This window comes from Falco naumanni, chromosome 2 (assembly GCF_017639655.2).
Source record: "Falco naumanni isolate bFalNau1 chromosome 2, bFalNau1.pat, whole genome shotgun sequence".
In the NCBI taxonomy this organism is placed as follows: Eukaryota; Metazoa; Chordata; class Aves; order Falconiformes; family Falconidae; genus Falco; species Falco naumanni.
Genome location: NC_054055.1, coordinates 16831438 through 16844803, shown reverse-complemented (window position 1 = coordinate 16844803; position 13366 = coordinate 16831438). Strand labels below are relative to the sequence as shown.

At 40.8% G+C, this 13366-nt stretch overlaps 1 protein-coding gene across 8 annotated transcripts in view; it reads left to right on the top strand.

Moving 5' to 3' along the window:
* Positions 1-371: 371 nt before the first annotated feature.
* The window catches only part of WASF3 (WASP family member 3), a 74787-nt gene continuing 61792 nt past the window's right edge, over positions 372-13366 (top strand). For 4 of the 8 annotated variants that reach the window (XM_040584366.1, XM_040584372.1, XM_040584365.1 and 1 more), the window contains exons 1-2: positions 374-449; positions 1228-1356. The gene's annotated coding sequence lies outside the window, so the exon portion shown is untranslated. Of the gene's footprint in view, positions 450-1227; positions 1357-13366 lie in introns of all 8 variants that reach the window. The other 4 variants (XM_040584367.1, XM_040584371.1, XM_040584368.1 and 1 more) reach the window with 3 other exon arrangements.

Here is a 13366-nt window from a genome sequence, read left to right as displayed (position 1 = left end):
GTGTGACAGCCCCAGATGGGAGCTCTGTGTGTGTGACGGGAGCCCCAGCGCAGCCCCCACACCCCAGGGACTTCGGCGGCCGCAGCGAGCGGCGGGAGCGAGCCCCGGGCTGGCGGCGGAGGTGACGGGCGAGCCGGTCAGCGGGAGGAAACGCCCCGGCTCCGGCCTCTTGCGAACCCCAGGTAGGGGCCTCTGATTGACAGTTCCCCCCGCCCTCTTAGCGTTTTCATTGGATGCTTTTCACGCCGATCAGCAATGTGTGCGGAGAAGCTCTGGCCTTCATTGGCGGACCTTGCCCCGCCCCTCCTCGCCCAAAGGAGCGGCGAGGGGGCGGGGCCCGAGGCTGGAGGGGCGGGGCGGCGGTGATGGGCGCGGAGGCTTAGCCCGCGAAGGCGGTCGGTGGCGGCTGGAGCGGCGTCGGCGCGGGCTGGGACGGAGTGTGGCGCCAGGTGGGTGCGGGGCCGGGGCCGTACTCCCGTCTCCCTCAGCCGCGGCGGAGGGCGGGCCGGCCGGCCGGCCGGGCGGGCGGGCGGTGGTCCGTTCCTCCCCCGGGAGCTCGGCGGCCGCCGCCGGGAGGGGCGCTGAGGGGGAGCAGCCGCTTTTTAACGGTCTCTGGCCGCCCGCGAGGATAATCCCGCCGCTGCCCTGTGCGAGCCCCCTCAGCGCGGCGGCGCTTTTTTCTTCACAGCCGCGGTGGGAGCAGCCGCGAGTCGCTCCGGGGCTTCGCGCTCTCCTCCCGCCCGGGCCGAGCTGCCCGTCCTGGGGCCCTCTTGCCTCAGCCGGGGCGGGGGGGGTTGGAGCTTTGTTTCCAGCTCTCCTGCCGGCCTCGGCCCCTCGCTAGCCCCCGGGGCCGCGAGGCGCGTTCCCTTTCCCCCCCTTCGCTCTCAGCTGGGGGCTGCGGAGCCCCCGGGCGTGGGGTCGGGGAACGGGCTCCCGAGCTTGCGGGTCTCAGGGCTGGCGCGGGGGCTCAGCCCGGGCTGCGGGGAACGGGGCGCCCAGCCCTGAGGCCCGTGAGTTCGGGGCCGCTCCTCACCCGTGGCACCCCCCGTGAGTGGCCCCCGCGCCTGCACCGTAGCGTGGCGCTGGCAAGTCTCTTCTGATGTCCGGCGGTCTTCAAGTACGTAAAATAACCGCTTTTGGCTTTGAAGGGCGCTGGGAGTCCTTGACGGCTGGGGAACTTTTAATCCCCCCTTGTTTTTATTTTTCCCTGCTCACGGGTTTTTTCAGGTTAGTTGTTTTTCCCACTTATTTCTTAAGTGACTATCGCTGAGAAGAAGCTGGGAGTTGGAGTGAGTGCAGCCGTGTGAACACAGGGATATATTGCAACTGCCGAATGTCTAATGCTAGCTGAAAACAGTTAAGAAATGCCTTTTTTATTATTTTTCTTCTCGTTTCTGATACAGTTCAGTAATCGCTGCAGATAACTAACAGGAGAAGGACTGATAGTTTTAGGCTGAGCAACAGTCTGTGAAGTGGGGCCAGTCCTTGAGTGATGGGTTATTAGATGCAGTTGTGAGTTTCCTTGATAGGAAATACTTCAAAGCACAAATGGTTTAGTTTGTGTGCTGTTTGTGCAGGAACAGGAAAAAGCTGTCTAGCTGTGGTTCTTTGTGCCCCTTCTGTAAACTACAGGGAATGAGGGGAAAGTATTCCTATTAGAAAAAGATAGGGGCAAATTATGAAGGCTGCCAGGAACTTAGAGGCTTTAAATCTGGGGATGAGAAGGAGGTGGTTTTGCCTTGCCTATTGTGCAAGACTGGCCTTTTTTTCTTCTTTTTCTTTTTAAAACTTTACATAGGGAATCAAAAAGTACTACATTTATAGGAGATAGACTGGTGTTTTGACTTTGCCCGATACAGTATTTTCCATAGTAGCTAATCGTGTATGTGCCTGAAGAAGGGAATGGAATAAGGCTACAGTTCTTAGCCTGCAGCATATTCTCGAATGCTACAGCAAGATGCGAAGTCATGTGGCCTTTTACATATGGAGGTTGATGTGATGTGGAATAATTATGTAGACTAACACCCAAGCTGAAAACCTGTTAATAAAGGTACAAGCTAAAGTGCTTGCAAACTTAACTATTCAAGATTAGACCCCGTATTTGAGCTGTGGAACTGAGCTTTGTTGGGTATTATGTTCAGTTACAGCTTACTCTTGCCTTTAAGTTCTCATCAGAAGATACGCCAAGATGGAAGGACAGCTATCTGCCTACACGAAAATAAAGGCCGTAAGTCGTTCTTACTCAGTAAGAACGTGGCTTTCAGTAAGTCCTGTAAGAAGGAAGTTTTATCTGTAGCTCTTCATTTGAGATCAGGACCAGATCATGTTCCCCTTGAGCAGTGTTGAAGCTCCGTTTATTTCCAGCTGAATTTTGGGGATGAGTTGTGCAAAGCAAACTTCTCTTACTGCCTGCTGGAAGATCAGTTTTGTGTTTATGTTGCTAGTGGTAACATGGATGTAGTTATTGGGTGGTGAACACAGAGATTTTGTTGTACATGAAATAATATATAACTGAGCGAGCCTTCTTTCTTTTTTTCTGTGGCAATTTTCTCCAGCTAAAAAAGTAGACATTTTTTTAATCGGGTACTGAAACAATGGTCTTGATTATACACAATAGTTACTGAAACTGTAGTCTTTGCTAATCTTCCTATTTGTCCATGGAAGTAATAAAAGATGACTTTCTATGTCAGAAATAGAATTTCTTGTACTTTAAAAAGGGTAAGTTATTGAGGCTTCAAGTTTGATTTATATGGTACAACACATATGACATTTCATAGTTCATAGCAGCATAAAACTGCTTTGTTTTTCAGTATATGCCTTGTCTGTACAACATGCCTCAAAGGATTATGATTTTAAGACTAGTAATATAAAATTCTTACAGATAATCTGCTCCTTGGTATGACTACTTTAGGTCAGGTTTATTTACTTTATTCTTCAGTGAGAAGGTACATACCGTGTATTTTTCTGAAACAAGAATAACAATGTCTGCAGTCAGTATTCCTGTATGGAGGAAAGAGGGGGGGGGGGGGGAAAGGCATCGTGTGACAGGCAATAGGAATGCTATTTTGAAGCTTATGTACAGTGATTAGCAGGGCAGGATTTCTGAAAACCAAACTACAGCAGGTATTTTATTGAAGAATTCCAGAAGAGCTGATGGTATCTTGAGTATTTAGCTCACTGTATCAGTGTCACTCGGACAGTGAATTAGCTTTCATGCCTCTGCAAGTCCTCCCTTTTTGATTAAAATTCCTGCATGGACAGTTGTATCTTGGTGTACGCTTTGTTCTTTCAAGTCCTCCCTGTCTTCCAGAGCTCTCTTGACTGCTTTTAGTGGGGAATGAGCAAGACATGTTGTTGTGGTTAATTGCAGTCTGCTCTTCCAGGCGTGTCTTTAGTTGGGGTGGGCTTTATACGGTTTTGTCACTGAGTTTGAATCTGATACAGGTTGTATAATACAGCACTCTTTGGCCTCTTCAATTCAAAGGTGGTGTATTGGTATCTGCCCAATTCCTGGGTGGCTCCAGTTAAAATTTTTGGACTTCCTGCGGTCATTACAGTGACTGTATTTTTTGCTTGTGTAGGATGTTGAGCTACAGGCTGTATATCAGGTGAATTGGACTAGTAGTGTAAGTTACTAGCCAGGCTGTGTGTGTTTGGTGGGTTATGATGTGAAGTTTGGTTAATTACCTTACTAGCAGGAAGATAATGATTTACAGTACTGATGGGGAGAAGTTGTTTTTATCAGGTTTTCTTACCCCTCTAATCTTAAAGTCATTCAGTATATGAAGGTGGTTAATAGGATTGGATTGTAAATACATGCCTTCCAGTGTTACATACAATGGTACGCTGCCTTCACAAGATTCCTTGTACCAGCAGTACTATGGGTCACAGGTGGTAATTGTTTATTCTCTTATAGGAACTGATAGAGAGGTAGAGGGTGAGTATTAACTTCTCCATACGGAAGTCTTACGTACAGGATACCTGCAATGCAAGAAAATCAGTGACTCGACTAAGAACTGAGGCATCTTGAGCCTTGGCTATGTAGCAGAACTGTGCTAGCGCTTATTTTCTCCTGAGAACTTGGTCTACCTTTAGAGGTAATAATCAAAATAACATGAAGTTACACCAGATTTATTTATTCAACTTTAAAGTGAGTTCTTTCCTCTACACTTATGTTATCTAGATCTAATTGTTCCGAAGCCAGCCTGCTGAAAAGCTGCTGAAAAAAGGGGTGTTTTTTTAAACTGGAAAAGCACTGTTGTTTTTCACCCCTCTTTTGGAAACTTGGATAACTGAAATATTTTTAGTTGAAGATAGATGTCACTTCTTTTTCCTCTGCCAAAAGCAGAAACAAAACATTTGGGAAGAAATTAAGAAATTTTTCTGTAGAAGCAGCTGGAAATCAAAATGGAAGGCTTCATGCTCATTCAGGCTGTAAACTAGGAGCTTATCTTGCTTGATTTCTTTATTTTTGGGAGGTGAGATAGCTGTTAAATTTTTATTGAAGGCTTGTTTAGTATGGTAAGTGTTTATTGGATTTGCTTGCTTGTTTTTTTAAAAAAAACAAATTTGTGTTAAGGATTTAGAGTTGTTCTGAATTTCAACACATTGTAAATTAGTTTAGTCTTTCATGTACTTATTCAGCCATTAAACTAATGGTGTTTTTTGGATCTATAATAGATTCCTGTATGTGTTTGGGATTTTCTTTTTTTGTGGACCTCTCCATTTAGCAGAATTTTAGTTACTCTCTTTCTAGATACTTGGAGCTCCTTCCTACCTGTTGGTTGTAAATATCACCTCTTTATTCTTACAATGATTTGGTAGCCACATAAAGTTACTGGGACAATGTGTGTTTCTATTAAGCATAGAACATCTTACATGAAATTTATGTAATACTTTGAATATTCATTTTACTTGTGCTTCAACTCTGAATAATCTTTTGTATTCTAAAAAATATATTTTAAAAGCAGAAAAAAATTGACTGTTATTCAAGTTTAACTTGATTGATGTTTGTTAAAACATGTCAATCTAGAACAAAAACAATAGAGCAAAATGTTTTCCCATCATTTGTATGCTATCAGATTATACTTAACATGTAGGTTCATTCATAACTAGAAGGCTCCTTGCAAGAGTATTTTAGTAAGAAGTAGTGGAAAGAACTGATACAGACTATGGAGTGCAGGGTTAAATAGTTGGCTAAGCGGTGGTGAATGTAACAAAAATAAGTGTCTTGAACATGGTTGGCATGTAGATATTTTTGCTTTAGTTTTTGAATTAATCTTGCATTCTGTAGATACTTAGGTTTTATAGTAGTTTTCAGAATATGATGCAACCTTTCAAATGATGGTGACATAGATAAAGTATGTATAGGTATCAATGGTAATTTGAATCCAATCAGAGTTTGTGTTTTACAGTCGTCATAATCAATATAAATAGAAGTAGCCTATGCTAAGGCAGTTGTAACTTCCATTAATCTGTCAAACCCAGAGTTTTAGGTGGACTTAAATGTATTTTTCTTTAGGACAAGAAAAAACGAGATCTTCAAACATTGTGTACAGAATTACGACCTGGCTTGTTTTCTCTCTGGTTCCATAAATAAAAACTCTATTTCACTGTTTCATTGGCCCAAGCTATTATTGCACATCCCTATCGTGAAAGTCTGCCCAATACAGAAACTATAGAGTAATTTTTTGTAGAAAAACTATCAAGCATTGTTCACTTACATGGCAGTATACACAGATAAACTTACATCAATGAAAAATACTTAACACCATTAAGGTCAAATGAGACAGACTTTTTGAAACTTCTGCAGTGGTTATGTTTCCTCCTATGCTGGTGTAAGTGAATAGTTAAGGTTTGTTTGGCTGTTGTAATTATGCATTATTGTGTTTTGGAGCAGTTTTTTTAGTATCTGAATATGCACTTGCTTTAGAGTTCTATATATATTACAGTGATTTCAAGTCCTCTGTCAGCCTTGTGTTGATTGGTTATGGAACTTCAAAATTGGTAAGGGAAGTTTAAGCTATAAATAGTGAAAATGCTGTTTAATGCATGATCTGAATGAAATTCATAGATTAAAAAAAATCAATTTGTAGCAAGTGCTGCTAGCAATTACAGTTTTTTCAGATATTTGAAATTTTACATAAGCTTGATATTTGGTAGTTTTTTAGGTTATTTAGGAAATACTTTGTCACGCAGCCTTTTTTTAACTTTGCAATTTAATTGAAATTGGCTCCTTCAGTCTTTCTAAGGTAATGTCATGTTTTCAGGTGCCTGGCTTGTCTGTGAACACATGCAACTATTTTATTTATATTTAAGCTGTTTGTTGAACAGTTGACTATTAAAACAAGGTGCTGTTTGGACTAGGGCTGTACTAGTAAGATGTAGAGGCCACTGCATCTTGCTGAAGAGCTGTATTTGGATGACCATGCTCAGGGGCTGCTGTGTGTTTTTTCCTGTTGGGTTACCTGAGTTGGAGCCCTGAATTTTTAGGGGACTATCTCTTAATACTAAACATGGACTGTCTTACTGTTAGTATGTTAAAGATTCCTCATTCAGAAAACGCTTGTATTTCCTTGTTATTGTTGAATTTGGATGATAATGCTTTTCTTGGAATGCTGTAAGTTGCTGCTTGTGTTCCTGGTTTTCTTGGTTCTTCTCTAGTGTCTTGTCCTCCATGTTGCTGATTACTGTATGCTGAGATCCAACTAATATTCAGGATTAGTGTGCTTTCTTCATGATTTACAAAGCCTTTTTAAAGTTTTTAATGTGTTGGTAGGTTATGAAGGCAGAGGTGGTTGTTGGTATATTTTATTCTATCAGTTTGGGCTCCACAGTATAAGAAGGATACTACTAGAGTGTGTCCAAAGGAGGGCAATGGAGATGGTGAAAGGATTAGAGGGCATGACTTATGAGGAGAGGCTGAGGATACTAGGTTTGTTCCACTTGGAGGAGAGGTTACTGAGGCATGACTGCGTTGCTGTCTACAACTCTCTCATGATGGGGAGCAGAAAGGGAGGTGCTGATCTTGATTTCTCATGCCCCACCACCAGACACCAGAGACACAACTTAAAGCTGCATCAGAAGATGTTTGGATTGGGTATCTGGACAAAGCTCTTCACTGGGTGGGTAGTCAAGCACTGGAACAAGCTCCGCAGGGAGGTGGTTGTGACCACAAGCCAGTCAGGATTCAAGAAGTGTTTGGGCAATGCTCTCTGGTATCTGGTTTAACTGTTACGTTGCCCTGTGTAGAGTCAGGAGTTGGACTTGATGATCCTCCCTGGGTCCCTTCCAACTCAGGATAATCTATGATAACATGAAAGGTATAATGTAATGGTATTTCAGAGGTCTTAGAGGACTTGAGTTTCACCAGCTGTTTAGAAGATGGTATGTGCGAAAATACTTCCTTGTATTGTTGATATATTCAAAAAAACTAGAAGTGACAAAGCACCTTATCAGTGAAGACTGAAAAACATCTATAATCTCAAAAAATGTTTTATTCAAGTCCAGTTGCCAGGGCAAAGGGAACATAATGTTAAGGCTGTGTGTGAAGGACAGTGGGTGTAAGTTGGGAATTACTGGAGCTCCATTGTACTTATAGGTGGAGAATGTTACATAAAATGTGACCGTCAGGACTTTCTTCCATGGACTGGTTAACCAGTTATCCACTTGTCACTTGCTGCAGAGTGAGATAGTGTTGACAGGGCTATTAATAGGGGCTGGGGTTCAATCTCAGTCTGGAGGTGAGATTTATTCCAGTGCTGATGACTGTAATGGCCAGCTGAGTTGGAGTATTCTCTTTTGAATATTTGGAGGTTTATAGTTAATATGATGTATGCAGCTGTTGCCCTCTCCTCCCTCTGCAGTAGCTTTTTTCTTGTGGCTATACTGGAAAAGGTTAGTATTCTATGATGCTGAGGAAAACCATTCATTTGCTGTGGACTTGGTTTTGTCCTAACAGAGCAACAGGCAGCTGTGGGGACTGGTGTGCTACAAGACAATGCCTGGGAAGCTTGTTTTATTTTGAAACTTTACACAGCCTTTGGAAACAGGCTTTCTTCTGCCTCATTACTTGTGAATGAAAAAAATGAAGTTTGAACTTTTGAATTGGAAGGGGGGCTTTAGTGAAAGTGTGCCTTTTAGTTCTTTCTTCTACAGCAGTTAGAACTTGCTGCTGTTTTCTATAGAATGTTGAAATTTTCTGGAACTCACATCAGCACAGGTTTATTGTGGAGTTATTTCCTTGGAAAGTACTGTTTTTCGTTTTAAAGCTTGGCTGTTGCTTTGAATGCTTAAACAGCTGCAAAGGTGGAGAAAACACATCACTTCAAATGAAGCCTATGTTTGATGTTATGGTAAATTTAGACATTCTCATACGTATATTACTAGGTTTTTTTACACAGCTTGAATATTGCAGTTCCTTCTGACCTCTGCATGCCAACTCGGAAGCTGGAGTGGGTCTAACTCTTCAGTCATGTTTAAAGAGAATGTCTTGGTACAGTTATACAAGTGGCTTGGCTACAGTTTCAGATTACTGCCTAGTAGGAGAAGGGTATATGCCAGGCTATGCTTGACAAGCAGATGTGCAAGTCATGTGCTTTCTATCCCCACCTTTTTTAGAAAGAACTAGGAACTAGCATTTGAGCAGCTTCATTTTTTTTTTTTTTTCTGCATGCAGGGCATCCTGTCTCCTTCAGCTCAGCCAACTTGCTTCTCTTGAATCTCTCCATTCTTCAAATCCTGCAGGTCTTGTGCATCTTCACTGTAGCAATCACTTCATATTTATAGCAAGTAAAAAGTTGTAGAGCTTGTGCATGGCAAGTGTGAAATACCTGAATGTTGAAGTGGTGAGGTAGAAATGCCTGTAAGAGGAATGTCTGAGAATGCACTGAAGTATAGTCTTCCAGCCCTCAAGTGAAATGTAGTTATAACATTTGTCTCTGTCATCAAACACTGCTCATACTCTTGTAGACTATCTTGAAGTTTCAAGCATCCTTTGATTCAGGGTGGGTAATTCTACACAAAGGTGTAGATAAGATTAGGAGCAACACCAATTTACTAGCTTGAGCTATAATGCAGTAAAAGACAAACCTTCATGTCTAGTTGTTGAACTTCTTTGCAGGATTTACATAGCTAATAAGAATGTCCATGTCAGTGGACTAATAAGCAGTTGAATTTTTTAACCTTAAGGATTTTTATTACCCTGAAATAGCTGCATCTGAAATACTACTCTAAGATCATTGGGATTCTGACGTTATTTGTCCAAAATATCTTCTCCAGTAGAATAGCAAGTATGTGCTTTGTAATAATGTTGTTCTGGTTGCTGTGCTAACAGTTCTGAGGGCCTCTAAGCTTGCATGGATCTGCCGCCTGCTGTCCTGTAGGAGATGATACTCTTGGTCACTTAGCTGGCTGAAGTGTTGTCTGACTAGCTGGCTTGATGTTGGAGCAGGTTTAGCAGCCTTCAGGAATTTCTGGATCTTGGAGAGTGGCAAGGTTCTGCTCGATGGGATTTATAACTATTTGCAAAAAAAACACCTGGAAGTGGTAAGTAAACTCCATGACTGGGGAAAATTCTGGAACTTCTGTTGTCTTAAATGCTTGAAGTCAACTAAATATTTTACATTATGTAGTAAAATGATCCAGTTGCTATTTTGGTGAGTAATTATGTGATATATAAGTAATGAAGGACAAAGTCAAATACTGTGGCAGATCAAATCCGTATCTTGTGTCTTTCTGAAGTGTACAGAAATAATAGTCCAATTTGCATGTTTTTATTACCTGTTCTCTTTTGCAATTTGAAACTATGGAGGCAACAGTGAAATACCACCTGTCCAGTAAAGGTGGTTATTTTTGCTGCCTGTTCAAATCTATCTCTTTCTCTCCCTTGTCCTGTGTATTAAGATGAAGCTGTTGGTGTTCTTCATATGCTACTTCCTTGTTTGAATTTTCTGTTTTGCTTCCTCCTGCTGCAAACTTGCTTCTGTGCGTTTCTTCTGAAGTCTTTTACTTCCCTTTCAAACTGTCTTTTATATCCTAGTATTTCCTGTAAGAAGGGCATTGTGATGAACTTCTGCTTCATGTCGTTTCTGGTGAAACCCACAGATGCCTTTTTTTAGAAAGTGAAATGCTTGGAGATGTAAAAAACCCAAACCACAACAAAAACTCTCCCCACTGCCGCAATCATCCCCAAAGAAACTTAAAATGGGGAGAAGTAGATGCAAGGCATGAAATGTAAACCCTTGCCAAATGTAAATCCTTCTTTCCTCAACTGAGTGAACTGTCTGCTATCAGATTTCTTTAAGCCACAGAATGTTGTTTTTGGCAGGAACATCAGAGAGAGTATTCTTTCTTTTAAACAGTTGTTGTTTGGAAAACAAGCATATGTCTGGCATGATCATGGATTTCTAAAAGAGGAAAAAGTGATTTTATTTTCAAAACATGTAATAAAACTTGATTTCCAGAAACAAATGTTAAATGCTTTTGGAAGCTCAAGTTTAATGATGTGTCCTTACAGTTGGTTGTCAAGGTTGAAACAACAAGCACAGTTAGCCTTTAAGCTGCTAAATGCTAATCATAGCCTGGCAGGAGCTTTCCTCAGCCAAGTTACTGGGCTCCGGAGAAGCACACAGGCAGCCTGTAATAATATTTTGAAGTTTTTTCAAAGCTAAAGTTGAAAGTTGAGCTTCAGATATAAATAAGTCTTCATTTTATGTTTGTGGTAACTGTGATGTTAACTAACACCCATGGCTATAAATCTGTAGTTTGAATATCCCCACTTTGGTTCATCTTGGTAGAATTGTGGCTGTTAAAGCCTTTGAATATGAAGCATTAGAAAATACATTGAAGTAAGTTTTGTGAACCTAAGGGATGACAGTCTAAACGGTGAACAGCTTTGGGTTGTTTGTCAAAGATAACTTTATACCTCATTACAGAACAATAAATACAGCACAGAACAGTCCCAGTTAACCAAGGAAGTTTGTCTGGGTTCATTGAATTACAGGAATAGACTAAGAATGGAGAAAAATCATGTGCTTTACAGTGAGTGGGAAACATTAGTGAGATATAACTGTGAGGGTAGGAAGTATGAGTGTTGGATCTAGAGGGATGAAACCAGTGAATTTAATTAAGGGTTATTGAAAGTTATTAATTAGCTTTAAGATGCTCAGAACTGGTGTTTTATAACTAAAATACGTGAGGAAGCCTTGAAACAAAAGCTTGTCTGAAATACAGAGCTTGAAGGACAAGTGTTCTTTTGTCAGAAGTATATTTTGAGTCTTCTAAATCCACTTCGAACAAAATCTAAAATAAATGTAACTGTAGAAATAATTAAATTCCACTGTGGATTAGCTAATTTGCATGGTATTAGTAGTGATCTATGAAATATACCTTCCATGCTTTCTTGCTCATTTCTGCAGGTGTATAATGAAGTGTTGATCCATTTCTCTGGTTCAAAGCATGCAGGACTTCATGATTTATATCAAGTTCTTATTGGGTGTTAAAAGAACAAACCTGGCCGAAAGTGGCAAGCTTGAGTATCACTTATTTCTGTAGGCTTGAAACAATTTGGTGATTCTGAATAGAAAGAATGTGGCTTATGGAACAGCTGGCCCATAAGATGCAGTAGCTGCATTTACCCGGTTCTCCCCTTCCCCCTCAAACAGTGTTAGTTGTGAGCTGTTTCATGCAAGATTGGGCCTTATAGCAGTTTTATCTAGGAACAGATACTGATACTCGTCAGGCTTGGGAGAAAGTGAGGTTCTCTTCCTTATTAATGATTAGTCTGCCAGATAGATTCTTGGTAGCCAAGAAGAGGCTTTGTAAGTCACTTAACTGATCTAGTACTACTTTGCACCCACTTCTTACTTATTTTTAATACCTCTTGCCCCTAATGCACAGATACGTTGCTTTAGAGCTAGTTGTGCTTGGGGATGAAAGTTACTGTTGATAGCATAATATCACTTCCAGTTGTTAAGTCAGTGTTCCCCTGTTATGCAGAAAGAATTGGCAAAGAATGTAAGCTGCAAAGGTGTGTGAAATCTGAAAGCATGCATCTTGTGTGTTCTCATGTGCTTTTGTTTGAATTCTAGCTAATCCCTTTTATTTTGCTTATTTCTTCAGAAGTACATGTGGTATGAGATGTTAAACTTTTTTCTCATAAGTCTGTTTGCTACTATTTCTCTACTACATTCTTTTTTTTATCAGCTGTATTGTAACTATACAAGAACTTGGAAAATTTAGTCTTAGTTAATTATCTTGGTTTAAAAAAAGTGCCATAATTCCTCTAGAGGGAGAGGAGAGCTGTGCTGGGGTAGAGAGGCCTTGAATTTGTAGGAATAGGTATTGTGGGGGTTGCTGGTGCAGTATGACTCTGTATAATAGTCTGTTTGGTTTTAAATTTCCCAAGAACAAGTCCTAACTCTCCTTAGGGCAAGTTAATTTTTCAAAGAACAAAATGCTGGCAGGGGAAAAAGGAGAGGTCTGCTGATACCTGGGATCCCATTGACCCATCCTCCAAAGTTTTATACAGTATTGTGGTACATTTTGTTGTTATTCAAATGATTATGTTACTAGTTGTTAATGACTTGAATAAAAGAAAGAGTGACTAACCTGAAGTGATGGAGAGTCTGATGGAGAAAGGATTTTGAGATTAAAATTCCACTTAATTGTGCGATCCAAATTAATTTATTTTTTGCACAAAGCCAGTGTTCTATTTGCCTGGAAAGCAGCAGAACATTATCAGTGGAGGATTGGTGCTAGTGCATGGTTGGGCTTCTTATTCTACATTTGTTTGTTTTGCTTTGTGTTCAGGGGAGGACATCGCTATTTTCGTAGCAGTAAGATTGTATCTAGAAAGCTGTTTTGATCCAAGTTGTAAGATCTTAAACCCCAGTCTTTCAGTGGGCTTTATGAAGGCAAAGGTTTTTTCTTGTGTGGCTATTAGTTGTTACTGTGGTGTGTGTGGGTTTTTTTTTTTTTTTTTTTCCTTGGGAAAATACCCACTCTCTGTGACTACCTACTTGGTCCTGATGGTGGATTATTTGTTTCAAGCTTGTCCTAGTAATACTTACTTTGTCAACTTTAAAGTTGCGAGATCCTCTTTAAAGCAGTAGCTTTGGTGCAGAACACGTAGTTGTTTACATGTTAACCTGATAATAGGCTACTCCTAAATAAAAGCCTTTCTCAAGGGCAGGGCATCTCTTGTACTATTGTCATACTTGAAAATGAGATAGGTGAAAGGTTTTGTTTCTTTGGTTTTCTTCTATGTGTTTAGCCAGCAGCATGGCTAAATCTCACTTTCTGGAAGTCTTGACTTCAAAAAGAAAAAAATAAATAATAAAAAAGAATGACAGACATCAAGGATATA